The following is a 17309-nucleotide window of genomic DNA, read 5'->3' as shown; positions in this document are numbered from 1 at the left end:
TTCCTCGATAGTTCCTAAATGTAATATCATCGCTAACACGAATCTCAGGATTCATTCTCCGTTGCTTGCTGAGATCATGAAGTTACAACATCTAGCTCCTAAACAGACTCCTGGGGATAGACACTTCGTTCCTCCTGCTCTCCAACTGGAAGTGTTACGGTGGTTCCACAACAGCAAGGTAGCTGGGCATCCTGGCATTCGCAAGACGTATGCTTTAATCTCCAAAGATTTCTGGTGGCCTGCTTTACGTAAGGATGTTAAGGATTTCATCGGTACGTGTGAGGTCTGTACTAAGACTAAGCAACCTCATACGCTCCCATGTGGATTTCTGCATCCCTTAGAGGTTCCAGAGAAGCCATGGTCCTGTTTAGCTATGGACTTCATTGTCGATTTACCTATCTCTAAAAAACAGACTGTTATCCTCACCGTGGTTGACAGATTCACCAAGATGGCTCACTTCGTTCCTCTGCCTAAACTCCCGTCTTCCCCCGAATTGGCAGAGATATTCGCAAGGGAGATTTTTCGTTTACATGGGATACCCTCCCAAATTGTGTCTGACAGAGGTTCCCAATTTGTTTCCCGTTTTTGGAGGTCCTTCTGCTCTCAACTGGGTATCAAATTGAATTTCTCTTCTGCCTATCATCCTCAGTCTAACGGAGCTGCTGAACGCACCAACCAAAAGATTGAACAATATTTACGTTGTTTTGTTTCTGAACACCAGGACGATTGGGTTGGTTTGATTCCTTGGGCGGAGTTTGCACACAACAATCTCGTTTGTGATTCTACTCATTCAAGCCCCTTCTTCATGAATTATGGCTTTCATCCATCTATTCTTCCCTCGGCTTCCCCTTCCCAAGGGTTACCGTCGGTTGATGTTCATGTTGCCAATTTGAGGAAGTTGTGGGATCAGACTCGACAAATTCTTCTGCACAATTCTATGCTGGTTAAGAAACACGCTGATAAACGTAGAAGGGCGGCTCCGGTGTTTGTTCCAGGTGATAGAGTATGGTTGAGTACAAGAAACATTCGTTTAAAAGTGCCTTCCATGAAGTTCGCTCCTCGTTATATTGGACCTTACAGGGTGCTGACTCGAATTAACCCAGTATCGTCTAGCTCTTCCATCTGCCTTACGCATCCCTAACTCATTTCATGTTTCATTGCTGAAACCACTAGTCTGTAACAGATTTTCCTCCACGGTCTCCTCCCCTCGCCCTGTTCAGGTGGAGGGTCAGGAGGAGTATGAGGTTAACGCTATCATCGATTCTCGAATCTCCCGGGGGAGAGTACAATATCTGGTCGATTGGAAGGGATATGGTCCTGAAGAGAGGAGTTGGGTGCCTCAAGAGGATGTTCATGCTCCTCGTCTCCGCAGGGCTTTTCACTTCCGCTTCCCATCTCGTCCCGGTTCATTCCGCCCGGTGGGCGTATCTGAGAGGGGGGGTACTGTCAGGGTACCTGAAGTCTCTACCTCTGGGAGAGGTAGAGACTTAGACGTCTATCCATCCGGACGGTCTGTTTCCCCTGTTCCTCGCGATCCACCGGTCACATAAACGCCGGCCGCGAGGGAGTCACTTCCTTTTGGAGCATGACGTCGGGAAGTCGACGTCATGACGCCAACCCGGAACGACCTGTCACTCAATTGTTTGGAGACTAATCAGGACTCGTCGGAGGCGTGTCTACCCTTCTGAGCCAGGGTATTTAACAGTGCTTCTCTCATTTGCTCATTGCCCTGTCGTGGTTCTAGCCTGCCTAGTCACACAGTGCTCTGGTATTTTCAGTTATCCCTTTGGTTCCGACCCGGCTTGTTTGACTTACTCTGTTTACCTCTGTTATCCTTGACCCGGCTTGTTCCTCGCTTACCTGTCCTCTCGTTCCCTCGACCTCGGCTTGTCTCTGACCATTCTCTATATTCTCCGTACGTTAGTCCGGCCATTCTAAGGTCCGGTATACGTATCCTGTACCTGTTTGTACTCTGCGTGTTGGATCCCTGTCCCGATCCTGACAACCCTCCAGGGAAGCACCAGCCTGAGAAGCCCTACGGTCGTGTACCACAATCATATAAATGTTTATATTGCCATATAATTACACTAAGCCCAGGAGCTTAAAAGTTCTGATATGTTAACCCACGTATCACCATGTTGCCAACTTTAGTTATAATTTACTGCGGCTTTTATACGCTTTTTAATACTGTATTATTGAAATTGCCACAACCAGGCCCAAAGCCTTGAATAACATGTGTTTGAAGGTTATATATGATTACAGACGCTAAGGGCCCAGTCCACAGGGAATTAAAATATTAGACACGCCAAACCCCTGACCCACGAGTCCTTAGGACGAGCTGGGGACGGAGGATATCAGTTTAGGCTAGACAACCCAGTGGAACCCCTGAGAACCCACCACCCCAAGAGAGGCGCCCCGCAAACACCTGTGGACACGATGGCGTTACCCACAAAAGCAGCGCCAATCTCGATGCTTGATATGTATTTACCATATCATACCAACGTATATAGTTTATGTTTATCCCCGGTTCACCCTCCCAAAACCAATCCTGCCTATTTAGCCCAAACGACTCTCGTACTAGACGACGTATACTTTGACTCACCCGCTACGATAATGTCTCATAGAATGCTAAAATGACCCGGACTAAACTAATGTCCCTGAATGTGCGGGGACTAAACTCTCCTATGAAACGTACTATGTTGGCGCAGGAGACAGACAGATAAGGAGCCGATATAATTCTATTGCAGGAGACTCACTTTAGAGGGGACTTTCAACCGAAAATACGTACTAAACGCACCCACACGGCATACTACAGTAATAACCCTCACAAGAAATCCAGAGGGGTGGCAATACTTATAGCGTCTAATGCCGCCTTTGTGAAGTCAGATGTTAAAACTGACCCCAAAGGCAGATATGTGTTCATAAAAGGGGTCTATAATGGTACGCTTGTGACAATAGCGAATATCTACGCTCCTAATACAGACCAAACTCCCTATATCTGTTCATACTTGGCCAAACTGGAGGGGTTTGCTGAGGGAGTGGTGATAGTGGGGGGGGGCGAGGACTGGAATATGGTACTCAATCACTCGATTGACAGCTCCTCTAAGGCCCCAGACACTAGACGCCACCAAAGACTTTTGCTCTCCAGGCTGCTCCATTCACACCAGTTAGTGGACTGCTGGCGCATACTACACCCACAGGAAAAGGACTACTCCTACTATTCACAGACAGCTAAAAGTTACTCTAGAATATATATGTTTTTAATTAGCCACAGACACCTCCCCTTAATGAACGAAGCATCCATAGGGAATGTCACATGGTCAGACCATGCCCCAGTGTACCTGACACTCACCATCCAAAAAGAAACTAAACCCTCCTCTCACTGGCAACTAAACAAATCTTTGCTAGACAACCCCAGGGTACTGGTAGACCTACGACAGACTCTAAACAATTATTTTACAGAAAACAGAAACAATGGGGTATCGGACTCATGGGTCTGGGAAGCCCACAAAGGGGTCGTCCGGGGCACCTTTATTAAGTGGGGATCTAGGATTAAAAAAGAACGATCACATAAAATTGATACCTTGACAGCGGCCATACATGTAGCCGAAACCGAACACAAACGAGATCCCACTAGTGACAAATTCCAGACCCTGACTGCCCTACGAATAGAACTAAGATGGCTGTAAAGGCATATAAATCAGTCCAATTGACAAGGAGCACTTTCTATGCTCAAGGTAACAAGAGTGGGAAACTATTGGCCAAAGCTTTGAAAACTAAACAACAGAGATCCTTCATTAACAAGGTCACAGACTGCACAGGGAAAACATGTAACACCACAGATGACATAGCAAAGGCATTTAACGCTTTCTATTCAAATTTATACAACCTAATCCCCCCAAATGGCCAACTCCACAACTTGAGAGAATATATCACTACACATCTCCCACGCACTATCCCAGCCGCTGACTCACACACACTGGATGAAAACACTAACACAAGAGCTATCCCCTCATTTCCTACAAACATTAAATGACCTAAACCGCCCCCATGTTACGTGCTTCGATTACTATCATACCTGAACCAGGTAAAGACCCCACAAAATGCGGCAGCTATAGGCCTATTTCCCTTATAAATCTAGACCTCAAATTGATGGCGAAAATGGTAGCAAATAGGCTTAAACCTTTACTACCGAAACTGGTCCATTCAGACCAGGCCGGTTTTGTGCCAGGACGTGAAGCCAGGGACAATACCACGAAAATCTTAAATGTTATTCATGGAGCAACTATCAATAGAACGCCCACACTTTTAATGGCAATAGACGCTGAGAAAGCCTTTGATAGAGTAGACTGGTCCTATCTGTTCACAGTCTTGGAAGTCTTGAGAATTGGCCCAAGACTAATGAACTGGATACAGACTCTATACAGAGGACCCTCGGCCAATGTCAGAGTCAACGGTCAACTATCTACACCCTTTCACATTAAAAATGGCACACGCCAAGGTTGCCCACTATCTCCCCTATTATTTGTCCTAGCCATGGAGCCATTCCTAACAGCAATTAGGTCTAATACTGACATACACGGATTCCGGTACCATGGAGGCGAGGTGAAAGTCTCCGCATTTGCGGACAACGTCCTGTTTACACTCACGGATCCCATAAAAACCCTACCACACAAAGTCTGAGATCCAAGTCTTCGGATCTCTCTCAAATTTAAAAATCAACACAGACAAGTGCGAGATTCTAGGAATCTCGGTACCCGTGGCAATGCAAACTACGCTTCAACAAACGCTTCACACTTTCCCTTGGACCCGGACAGGACTGACATATTTGGGGGTCCGACTTACCACATCCCCCACAGAACTTTACAACATAAATTACCCTCCCCTCATCGAGGATATTAAACAAGACCTTCATAGATGGGATGTACCCCACATCTCCCTAATGGGCAGGATCACTGTCTTAAAAATGATGGTCCTGCCAAAAATACTGTACCTGCTTCAGTCCCTGCCTATTCCACTGCCAGGGACATTTTTTAAACGGATGCGGACTATGTTCATTAAATATATATGGGGAGACAAACCGGCGAGACTTGCCTTTACCACACTGACGTCCACCGCAGACAAGGGTGGTTTGGGACTACCTCACATATATAAATACTATGTAGCAGACTAAAAGAGTGGACAGACACGAGCAGGAAAAGATTGTGGTACGATTTAGAACAGAGCTTTATACTGGTCCCTCTCCATACCCTCCCATGGCAAACGTGCCTACTCAAACACCTAACCCCCTCAAGACACCCACTCATTCACAACACGCTCACAGTTTGGAGACGACAGAAAGACAGGTGGGGACTGTCCCCTGGAATCTGGAGATTTTTCCCCACGGCCTATAATCCTGACTTCCAGCAAGGACAGGGGGGGCCCACTCTTGCCCGCCTCACGGGATCACACACACCAGACATTACTGAGTTGATAACTGAGGGTGACCCATCTACATTTAGAGACAGGCAAGAAGCACATAGACACACTACCCTCCTGGACAATATGAGCAGAGCACAGTTTAAGGGATTCCTGACGAGACACGTCCTTTCCCTTTGGACCCGAAGAGGAGATACACACTTTGAAATCCTTTGTGGCCCAGAAGGCGACCGTAAACGGCCTCTATCTAAAATATACCGAATCCTACAGACGGCAGACAGAGATCCTACGACTCCCCCATTCCAACAGAAATGGATGACAGACCTCCACATACATTTAGCGGACAAGGACTGGTCAAGTATTATGGAGACAGGACTCAGAACCTCGATAAGTGTCACACGTAAAGAGACCTTCTATAAACGAATTACCAGATGGTACAGGACACCAGCCGTATTACACACAATATGCCTCTCAATTAGCAACATCTGCTGGAGATGTTCAGCCAGCACAGGGGACATGGAACACATCTGGTGGAGCTGCCAGGACATTCAGCGTTTCTGGCAACTCATTATCTCTGAGATAACTAAGATACTAGCACCGACAACCCGCCTAACTGCATCCCAGGTACTGCTCTGCTGGCCCTGCACGTTTAGAGAATCCCATAGAAAACATTTATTGCAAATTCTGCTAGGAGAGGCAAACGCTCTTATCCCACTGTACTGTCGTAAAACCCAGTCTACCGACCATAGAACAATGGGTACAAAAAGTAGAAGGAACGAGGTAGCTAGAAGACATTAACTGGTCAATAATGGGGAAACGAAATAGGCATCTCAAAACTTGGGAACCCTGGACAGAGTTTTGGAATAAACCCAGGACATAACCGACTATGAGACGGCCCCACGTTGTAGTGGTCATGGTGCTTAAAGTGCATGTTTAAAGAGGATGCCAACATTTAGATTACACAAGTTAAACAATATGGAACAACCTGAATACTGCAAAATATGTACATTAAATAAATACTATGTATATATTTTGCAGTACACTTATAGACACATTTTCCTGTTATTTGGTTAACAGATCAGTGAGAAGAAGTAACCAATGAATTACATATATTAATATATATTTTTTTACTGTTCCTCCTCCCCATTGGTCATGTCTCACTTGATCTGTGAATAAAAATCATTATTTAAATCCTATTCCCATGTTCCATATTCATTTATAAAGAGCAATATATTTCTTACTGCATATCTTCACAACTTTTTTTCTAAGATTCCAATTAGTAGCATTTCCCAGTCCCAAGTTATAACCCTTCAAAACAAGCCTGTGGGAATATGCACTAGTCATCGTCATTGGAGTTAGGCTCATCCACAAGATTCTCCCAAGATGGCAATTTGCCTGACGTGTCATTCTTTAAGGAATGTGCACATCAGCTTCCCTGGTCGTCGAGGTATTTGTTACGAAGCTGCAAAATGCATCCCTAAGGTAAGCTACTGCTGCATGTGGAATTTACAGAACAGGATGCCACCAAGGCTAGCAGCAAGGGTCTACTGTAGCTAGTACATTAATGCCAATGACGATTAAAGAACAATACTGCCCTATTACAGTCAATTTGAGCTGCCTTTCCTACATCCCAAGACAGTCAAACCCTTTTTAACATAGCTACCAAGCCAACATTGGAAATGGAGAATTTGCAGAGCACATTATATAAATATTCTGGGTAGCACATGGAGATGATCTTCCTTGTAAAATGTCCTGCAGACATTTTACCTCATCTAAATAAAATTATACAGTGCAGAGTATAATGTCAGAATAAAATTGTTTAACAAAATACTAACTGTAGTTTCATCCGTTTAAGAGACTCCCTAGACATTACATTGATCAATTCCCAAATCCCTTACACCTTGTTTGGCAAATGTATCTGCATTAAATAAAGCTAAATGTGGGTGCTCTATTTCTTGCATGCATTTTCATTTTTCAAATTTATATTAATTTTATCTAAAAATTATTAATAACACCCCTGTAATGTTGCAGAATGCTAAAATAATAGATGTATGGCATTATAATAACGGTCGACACAATTAGATGACAAATACCACCTCAATTTTAGAACAACCTAAATCGCTAACTAAAAGTAAGTTATTGGTTGTTCTAAATAATCTAGAAATTCTTTTTAGAAATGCTTTTATTTTCCTTTACATTCTTTGCTGGGAGTTAACTATAGCAGTGCCAAGTGTGCAGTGCATGTGTGCATACAGCACTGCTGGAGAAAATCCCAAGTGTACATGTATGCTTCCAGCATTTCTTTGTAACGTGTGCGTGCCTGAGGAATCATGGGGTGGCAAAATTGCTGCAACAAGAACCTCAGCTGCATTATTCACCCCAGTGAATGCTGCAATAGATTTTACATATTTGAAAGAATAAGAAATTGTCACTTCTATGGAAGAGACAGATCCTCTTTGATCTTGTAATCTACGTGTGAAAACCAGTCAAGAGTATAAAAACAACTGTTTACCGTCACTAACAGAGCTCTGTAGCAGTAATGGTATCAGAAATTCCAACCTCCAATGTAAGTAGTTAAATCTTTTGTCAACGGTCCACCAAATTTCCTGGGGGGGCCACTGGGCACCAGTCACCTACACTCCTTGAAGCTTTTTTAATGTAAACAAATGTAAACACTGCCTTTTCAGAGAACAGGCAGTGTTTACATTGCTGCCTAGTAACATCTCTAGTGGCAGTCACTCAGAGCTGAACAATGAGCAGCACTGACATTAAGTGACTCCAGATTCTGCATGGTGATGCTAAACATTCCCCATAGAGATGCTTTGACTTAATGCATTTCAATGATGAGATGTTGATTGGCTCAACGCTGCATTTGCCACGTGTTAGCAATAGCCTCCCAATGCTTGGGAAAGCATTGGATTGGCTTAGATCATAAAATTTTGTTGGACTAAAGGTGAATACATTCACATTTTACATTGGTGTAGTGTTACTACAGCTATAGTGAGAGGAATACATAGTTGTATTCCTGTCACTATAGTGTTCCTTTGATGTTGTTCACTCTAATATGTTGGCTCTCAAGTGCTGAGAATCAAAAGCCATGAACAAGGCCACAGCAAAGTTACAGGGGGGCATCTGAAACTTACAATAAATAAATAAAATTCATGACTAATGGCCAATTGAGCACTCCAGTTCAGTCGTGGGCCTAAGGCTCTGGGTACTCGCTTGATGTTGAGAAGGATCAGACAGGCAGGGAAGTGGGTATTTAGCATTAATGGGTATTTAGCATTAAGAGGACCAAAGACTACAGGCCTTGTTTATGAAGAAAAAAAAAATGCTGAGCAGTGAAAAACGTTGCTAAAACTGCACGGATAGGTCAGCCATGCTGCCCAGTGACAGGTAGGATGGAAGGGGCTTACAATTATATTTATTAAATGACCAAAGACGGTGAGCTGATGATAGGATGGTGATGGAAGAAAAACTAGATAATGTGGGTTTTTTTAGGGTTGACTGTGTGTGAAACAAGAGTGGGAATGAAGAGACAGGCATAACAAGAGTGGATAAAGAGAGGGGTGAGGAGCACAATGCATTCATACAAACAAACTAATGAATCACCTCATTAGTTTGCACATGCACTAACACTCCACAGGAATAAACCACATACAATGCCTTACTGCATAAATATACTCCACAAACAAAACTGTGTAAATACACCCCCATATTCAAACACAGTACCTCAGTGCTTCAATACATCGCTACTTTCAAACAAACTGACTCAATGCACATACACTCCACTTTCAAACACACTGTCTTTCTGCATAAATATACCACACTCAAACGAACTGTACAAATACACCCCACTTTCAAACACACTGCCTCACTGCATATACACCCCAAGGTAGGGGGGTGGGCTTTTGGGTGTGGAATACCGTCCAGAAATGGCGCTCCTGCAACAACTTTTTCCAGTTTGCATCAATCTGGACGCACTTTTGGGGCCTTGCATAATTTTTGTACCAGTTTCTGCTAAAATTATGTGAGATTCAATTAGGGTTTTCAGATGATTTTATGCAGTATCAATTATAACACAAATGCCCATACACAACTGACCGCAGGATTAAATGTAAAAACCAAACAATATTTTTTTTTTATGTATTTAGCCATGAGCACTGTTTGTGTGTTTGAATGTATGCATGATTTTGCATGGAGTATGTGTGAGTGAATGTAGGGGTGTGTTTGTATGTAGTGTTGGCGTTTAAATGCAAGCATGCATTTGTGTGTTGTGTGGTATTTGAATGCAGTGGTATGGTTATATATAATGGTGGGGTTTGTATGTAGTGTTGACGTTGAAATGCATAAGTGTATTTGTGTGTAGGCGAGATTATGAGATGTCTGCACATATACGGACACACACACATGCAGATACATATACACACATGCAGATACACAGAAACACAGTCACACACAGATACACATTGACACACATGCAGACATTGTGGCGACTCTAGGAACAATATATATGGGGGGGGGGGCACATAAGATACCATAGTCAAAATGGGAGGGGGGGGGGGGTGAGCAGTAAAACTTTTCACTAGGGGATTGGGTAATATGCTGCCATTGGCTGTCTGATACCAGCATGCTGTGTTCTGCATACTGGCATCTGACTACACATTTGCATATAATTCACATTAGCCACCCAGAATTCTTGGTTCTCTTAATTTCAATCTTTTTTAGAAGATAACCCTCTATTTGCTATCCTTATGTGGGATTGCCATATTTAAGAACACCAAATAAGGTGCTATCTGCTAAACAGCACCCTCATTTGGTATATTTAATATGAATATCTCACATACGGGCACCAATTCAGGGAATTATCTACTAAACAGCTAAAGGATCAAGATTAAAAAAAGCCCTTTTTTATTTTCAGTTGTTTAGCAGACAAATCCCTTATTTGTTATCCTTATGTGAGATTGCAATATTTAAGGACACCAAATAAGGGATCTATCTACTAAACACAATCACTGACCCACACACATACAATCACAGACACACAATCACATACACACACAAACATTACATACATACACACATTTAATAATTGAGGTCCACCCAGCCTCCCTACCTTGCTCTAGAAGGGCTGGAGTGGATCCTCAGTCCCTGGTGATCACTGGTTGCTGCTAGGATCTCTGTGCTCTTCCTGCACAGGTCCATCGCACGCCCTGTAATGACGCTGAGGCCGCGATTACATCATATCCCGGCTGCCGGCTCACTGCAGGGCGAAGACCGTCAGACACAGTCAGATGCACACAGTCACTCACACACAGTGACAGGCAGACAGTCAAACACGCAGCCACAGGCATACAGTCACACATACACAAACACACAGTCACAGTCACCACACACACAATCACAAGCAGATAGTCACACAGGCAGACAGTCACACATACACACAACACAGTCACAGACAGTCACACACACAATCACAGTCAGACAGTCACACACAAAGAGTCACACAATCACAGGCAGACAGTCACACACACACATAGTGACACACACACATACACAGTCACAGACAGTTACACACGCAATCACAGGCAGACAGTCACACACACACACACAATCACAGTCAGACAGTCACACACACAGTCAAAGACAGTCAGAATCACAGTTACACACAGCACACACTCTGTCACTTACAGTAAGCTTGGCTGGAGGAGGAGTGGATTCAGTCCCTGCTGTGGGAAGCAGGGACTCCTTCCTGCTTCCCCTCTGTGTGAGCAGTAAGAGGCTTCATTTAGCTCCCCTCCCCAAATCCGTCTTGGCTCCGCCCCACGGGTGACCTGACTCCACCCCCAAATCTATGTGCAGGTTTCCTGCTCCTGCTCCCAGCCCCTGCGTGTGAGCTGTCGGCTGCCCGGCGCCCCTGCTGCTATGGCACCCGGTGCAGCCACACAGCTCACAGAACCCCAAGCCTGGCCAGCCCTGGTGGCTCCCCCTACCTGATGGCACCCGGGGTGGACCACCCATCCCGCCCCCCTCCCCCTTAGCACGCCACTGACACTGGGATCAGCTCCCTTTCGTGTTTCTTCTGCCCATTAGTGCATTATTATTGAGTAAACTGATTTTTATGGTTTTCACCCAGCATTGTTCCTAACTTTCATTTTATCTCTCTGGTTTCCCTGACCTGGCTTGACTTGTGGCCAGAATTTGTATTTATTTATTTTTTTTTGTCATCCCTGACCGGATTACATTAATTTAACTTATATTTTGGATTTATGGCCTTAGTGTTCGTAATCTTAGCTCTGATATTTCCTAATTCTGTACTAGGCATTAAATGAACACTCCAGACCCCTGAAGCACTTAAAGGGACAGTCCAGCACCCAGACCACTTCTGCCCATTGGAGTAGTCTGGGTGCCAACTCCCATCACCCTTAACCCTGCAAGTGTAATTATTGCAGTTTTTATAAACTGCATAATTACCTTGCAGGGTTAAGTCCTCCTCTAGTGGTTGTCTATCAGACAGCCACTAGAGGGACTTCCGGCTTCTTAAAACATGCTATGCATGGAATCCCCATAGGAAAGCATTGAATAATGCTTTACTATGGGGAGGTCTAATGCTCACGCGCGGCCATTGCTGCGCATGCGCATTAGGTCTTCCTCGCCAGCTGATGTCGGCTGGGGAGGAGCGTGGGCGGAGCCTGACCCAGCACCGAGGGACCTCAGCGCTGGAATCAGGTAAGTCACTGAAGTGGTTTTAACGCCTTCAGCAACGTGGGATGGGGGGTGAGAGGGAGGAGTGCACTGCAGGATACTGCAGTGCCAGGAAAACGGATTTGTTTTCCTGGCACTGGAGAGTCCCTTTAAGCTTGCTGAAATGCTTTGTGTGTGAAGAGTGTGTCCTTTATTTCTCACTTTGCAAAAAGTGCAGATTTCAATAGAAAGTGTCATTTTTATAAATTACCCTTGTTACACTCCCCTGGGTGTGAAACAATTCCTGTCACTTTCAGATAGTTCAGCTTAGTAGACCTAACCTGAAGAGGCAGGGAATTGCCCAGAGCACCTGCCTTTCAAAGATTTCTTACTGAGCTGCATTGGGAAGTCTGTGATTTGACAGCCACAGAAAGTCTGGGCTAGCTTAGAAAGGGAAGGCTTGCAACAGTTTCAGAGAATATATCTTTTGAAAATGAAAAAAACTAAAATAAATCACATGTTTTCGTATGTAGGCAGTGGAGTGTCCCTTTAAGACACTCTTATGTCTGGAATATGCCTAACTATCTTCTCTTTGTGCCTTTTGTTAGGTGTTGACATATCTTTCCAAGGATTCTAACAGTTTCCAACATCGACACTAGGGAGACCTTAGATTTTTTTTAAACTACTTAAAGACATAGGATCCTAATATTAAGCGATAGTGGTTATGGTGTTTTGAAGTGTCCCTTTAACGACATATATGCAATGACGGTGCAGTAGCTTTAGTCATAAATGTACTTACCATTGTATACTATGTTATTAAATCTTGAAACTGCAGAATAAAATCTAGCTGACCCAGAATTGGTGTGAGATACACAAGCTCTCTCTGGATTCCCCTGAAACATTGTTCAGAAATAATATTAGTTAGGACATAATTTGCCAAATAAGTTTACTGTACAACAGAATTTTCAGGTAACCTGAAATAAAATTGTTTATAGGAAAGAAACATTGAATGTGACGGCAGATGAGAACCATTCGGCCCATCTAGTCTGCCCAATTTTCTAAATACTTTCAATAGTCCCTGGCCTTATCTTATAGTTAGGATCCCAGCATGCTTAAACTCCCTCACTGTGTTAACCACAACCACTTCACCAATGAAATACAAGGCTATTCCATGCATCCACTACCCTTTCAGTAAAGTAATGTTTCCTGCTATTATTTTTAAACCTTTGCCCCTCTAATTAAAGGCTATGTCCTCTTGTTGTGGTAGTTTCCTTCTTTTAAATATATTCTCTTCCTTTACTGCGTTGTTTCCCTTTATGCATTAAAATATTTATATCATATCCCCTATCTTGTCTTTCCTCCAAACTATACGTGTTAAGATCATTTAACCCTGGTAAGTCTTACCTTGCAAACCATGAACCAGTTTTGTTGTCCTTCTCTCTAATTGTCCTTGATCTCTCTCTAATTTATCTATATCCTTCCGGAGATACGGTCTCCAATACTACGTACAATACTCCACATGAGGTCTCACCAGTGTTCTGCACAATGGCACGATCACTTCCCTCTTTCTACTGCTAATACCTCTCCCTATGCAATCAAGCATTCTGCTAGCATTTCATGCTGCTTTATTACATTGTTTGCGTACCTTTAAAGGAACACTATAGCCCCTAAAGTAACTTTAGCTAAATGAAGCAGTTTTGGTGTATATATCATGTCCCTGCAGTCTCACTGCTCAAATCTCTGCCATTAAGGAGTTAAATTGCTTTGTTTATGCAGCACTAGCACACATCCCTGCAGGTGACTTACACAGCCTTCCTAAACATTTCCTGTAAAGAGTCATCTAATGTTTACACTTTATTGCAAATTCTATTTAATTTAGAGTTTCTTATCCCCTGATCTGTTAAAAGCTTGCTAGTCCGTACAGGATCTTCCTGTATGTTTGAATTAAGTTTAATTTACAGAGCACCCCTCAAACTAACCTTACAGCCGATAGCTTTGCATGCTACTTTACCGACAAGATTGAACAGCTATGGAAAGAATTCTCTCCACCTTGCCGTTCTCTTTCTCAACCACACGCTGATCATGCTTTTCCTACCCTTCAGACTTTCTCCCTGGCTACTGAACAAGAGGTGGCTGCGCTTCTCCTTTCCTCTCGCCCCACCACTTTCTCGCTCGATCTTGTCCCATCTCACCTTATCAGATCTCTCTCCCCGTCTTGTGCCTTCCTTAACACACATCTCCAACTGTTCTCTCTCTTCCTATGCTGAAAAAAACATCTCTTGACCTGTCCTCCCTCTCTTAACTATCATCTCATACCCCTGCTCCCATTCTCCTCAAAGCTTCTGGAAAGACTTGTCTTTACCCGTATGTCTCACTTCCTCAATTCTAACTCTCTCGTTGACCCTCTTCAATCTGGCTTTCTCCCTCTCCACTGTATTGAGACTGTTCTTATAGAAAGTTACTAACGACCCTCTCTGTAGCAACAGATATCTGGGCAAGCTTCCCTTAATGGCTCTTTTGGTGAGAAATGGTAAGGAAATTGAAGTGAAGAACTAATAAAAGGCCCACAGGTGTAATTAGTACATCTGGAGATATCTTGCCTAACGCTTACCTGCAGTACCAGAGAAAAGGAGAATTGTCATAGATTCAGGTAAATAAAGGGTTAAAAAGCCTTTTTTTGTCTTAGTTAAGTCTTTCCACGTCTGCAAGGGTTAAAAGCAAGAATTCTATCCCCGGTCTTCTATTTTGCAAGCACACGTACTCCCTTTTTTCTCACAAGATAACCCTGCATAGTTTCAAGAAGACGTGCTAGACATGCGCAGTAGAATAACTGTAATACGTAATGTTATATGAGAAATTATACTTATTGCACTGAACATCTAGGATTCATTGATTTTGTCTTCTGTTGGATACACCCCTAAGAAAACTGTTTGTTTCATATATACGATGTACCCGCATTAAAAAAAAGCACTATTGTTCTGGAACTTCATAATGACTGTGATACATTATTGTACATGTATGTTCTCTGCACTGAACATAAAAAAGATTAAGGATAGCGGGATGTGTTACCAGCATAAGTCCATGGCAGCGTAAGGGTTACAGATGTGTACATTTTGCAGTTACACATCTACCTAACTTTACAAATTTAGCCTAAAACTCCTTGGCCCACAGATGCTTTCTAATGTTAATACATTACTGTTTACTAATGATACTTATCTAGCCCTATACCACTGCATCATGATGTAGGGAATATCTTCACAGGGGGTTTAAAGCTTGGTTATATGTTCTGTTTACACCTTTGTTTTGTTTTTAAAGGGACACTCCAGACCACTTCTGCCCATTGGAGTGGTCTAGGTGCCAACTCCCACTACCCTAACCCTGCAAGTGTAATTATTGCAGTTTTCATAAACTGCAATATTTACCTTGCAGGGTTAAGTCCTCCTAGTAGACAGCCACTAGAGGACACTTCCATGTTCATAGAACACGAAAAGTGTGTTATAACGACACTGGACGTCCTCACACTATGTGATGACCTCCAGTGTTGCCGAAATCCCCATAGGAAAGCATTAAAAGCATTATTCAATGCTTTCCTATGGGAGGTCTAATGCGCATTATGTCTCCCCCGCCGCGCATGCACAATAGGTCTCCCCCACTGGCTAACGTCAGTGGGGGAAGGAGCATGGGTGGACCCTGACCCAGCGCCAAGGGAAATCGGCGCCAGATACAGGTAAGTCACTGAATGGGTTTTAACCCCTTCAGCAACTTGGGATAAGGGGTTGGAGGGAGAGGGGACCTGCAGTGCCAGTAAAAAAAAGTTTGTTTTCCTGGCACTGGAGAGTCCCTTTAAGTCTCAGCCCCTGTGTTCTGTGATCCTACTGGACTATTCTCCTTAGTTTTCTCTTGCACCCAGCGGCATCATAAGAAACTCATAATGACAGTTTGAGTATTCAGCAGTATGACATGTACCTCTCTATTGATAGAATTCCTTTTTTTGCTTTTCATATCAGCTTGTTTACCTCTATGTTTCCTATCACTACTCATAATACTGTCAGTCAGCCTAGCATAATACACTATACAATATATCTACCACTTGTCCCTATTTCCTGACAAGTTCTAATGTTCCATGTTTATTATACTAAAAATGGCAGTTTTCATGTGGCATAATATTGTATTTGTCGAGAAGCCTCCATGTGCTGTTGTGGCACCTCCAACATGCTTGTAAACCTCTTGCAGAGAAAAATAAAGAATTATGGAATAATTAAAGAATTATTCATCTTGAAAGTGGGTATAAGCCTGGTGTACATGTGTGTCTGCACTTATTGCACTGCTAGTTATGTGTTCATAATCTAACGTTTTGGGATTATTCCCTGGTGTTCCCAAAAGTGGTACATTATGGAATAAATTTAGGACATCTGAACAGGAACCTGACATTAGAACTGTCCCACCATATTGGAGGCATTCATTTAATTAAAGGGTCACTATAGTGCCCTAAGAGTGCCCCCACCCTCAGTGCTGAAGGGGTTAAAACCCCTTCAACAGCTTATCTTAATGCAGTGCCGGCGCTGGTGACCTCTCCTCCCCCGCCGACGTCAGCTCCCGAGTAGAGCGGAATGCGCATGCACAACAAGTGCTGCGCAGGCATTCAAACATTCCATAGAAAAGCATTTCTCAATGCTTTCCTATGGCCGTTCTGCACGCTGGATGCGAATTTTGCATCCAGCATCGCAGTTGCGCCTCTAGCGGGTGTCGGGAAGACAGCCACTAGAGGTTGGATTAACCCAGCTATGTAAACATAGCCGTTTCTCTGAATCTGCTATGTTTACATTTGAAGGGTTAAAACCTGAGGGAACTGGCACCCAGACCACTTCATTGCTGTGTTTTCTGCAGCAATAAAAATATGGAGTAATGTTCAACCCTAAATTCTCCATTAAAATCGGACTAGTTAAGTGACACTCAGTTTAACTTGGGATTCTTTTACTGTCCTTTATAAGAGATATTGATACCGGAGAAACTGACGGAAGCCAAGCACAGAGAGATGGACACAGGTTTCTTCAGGAAGGAAGAGATTCTTTATTGGATCACCGATCGGGACTCAGAGGGACTAGCGTCACCAAAATACAGCAAAGTCTGAGTACTGAATACATAGAGTACATTCCTTATATAGCACTGTAGCTCCTCCCACAATTAACTACACCCACACATACCCT

The sequence above is a fragment of the Pelobates fuscus genome, chromosome 10, assembly GCF_036172605.1.
Source record: "Pelobates fuscus isolate aPelFus1 chromosome 10, aPelFus1.pri, whole genome shotgun sequence".
In the NCBI taxonomy this organism is placed as follows: Eukaryota; Metazoa; Chordata; class Amphibia; order Anura; family Pelobatidae; genus Pelobates; species Pelobates fuscus.
This window is presented reverse-complemented; position numbering follows the sequence as displayed.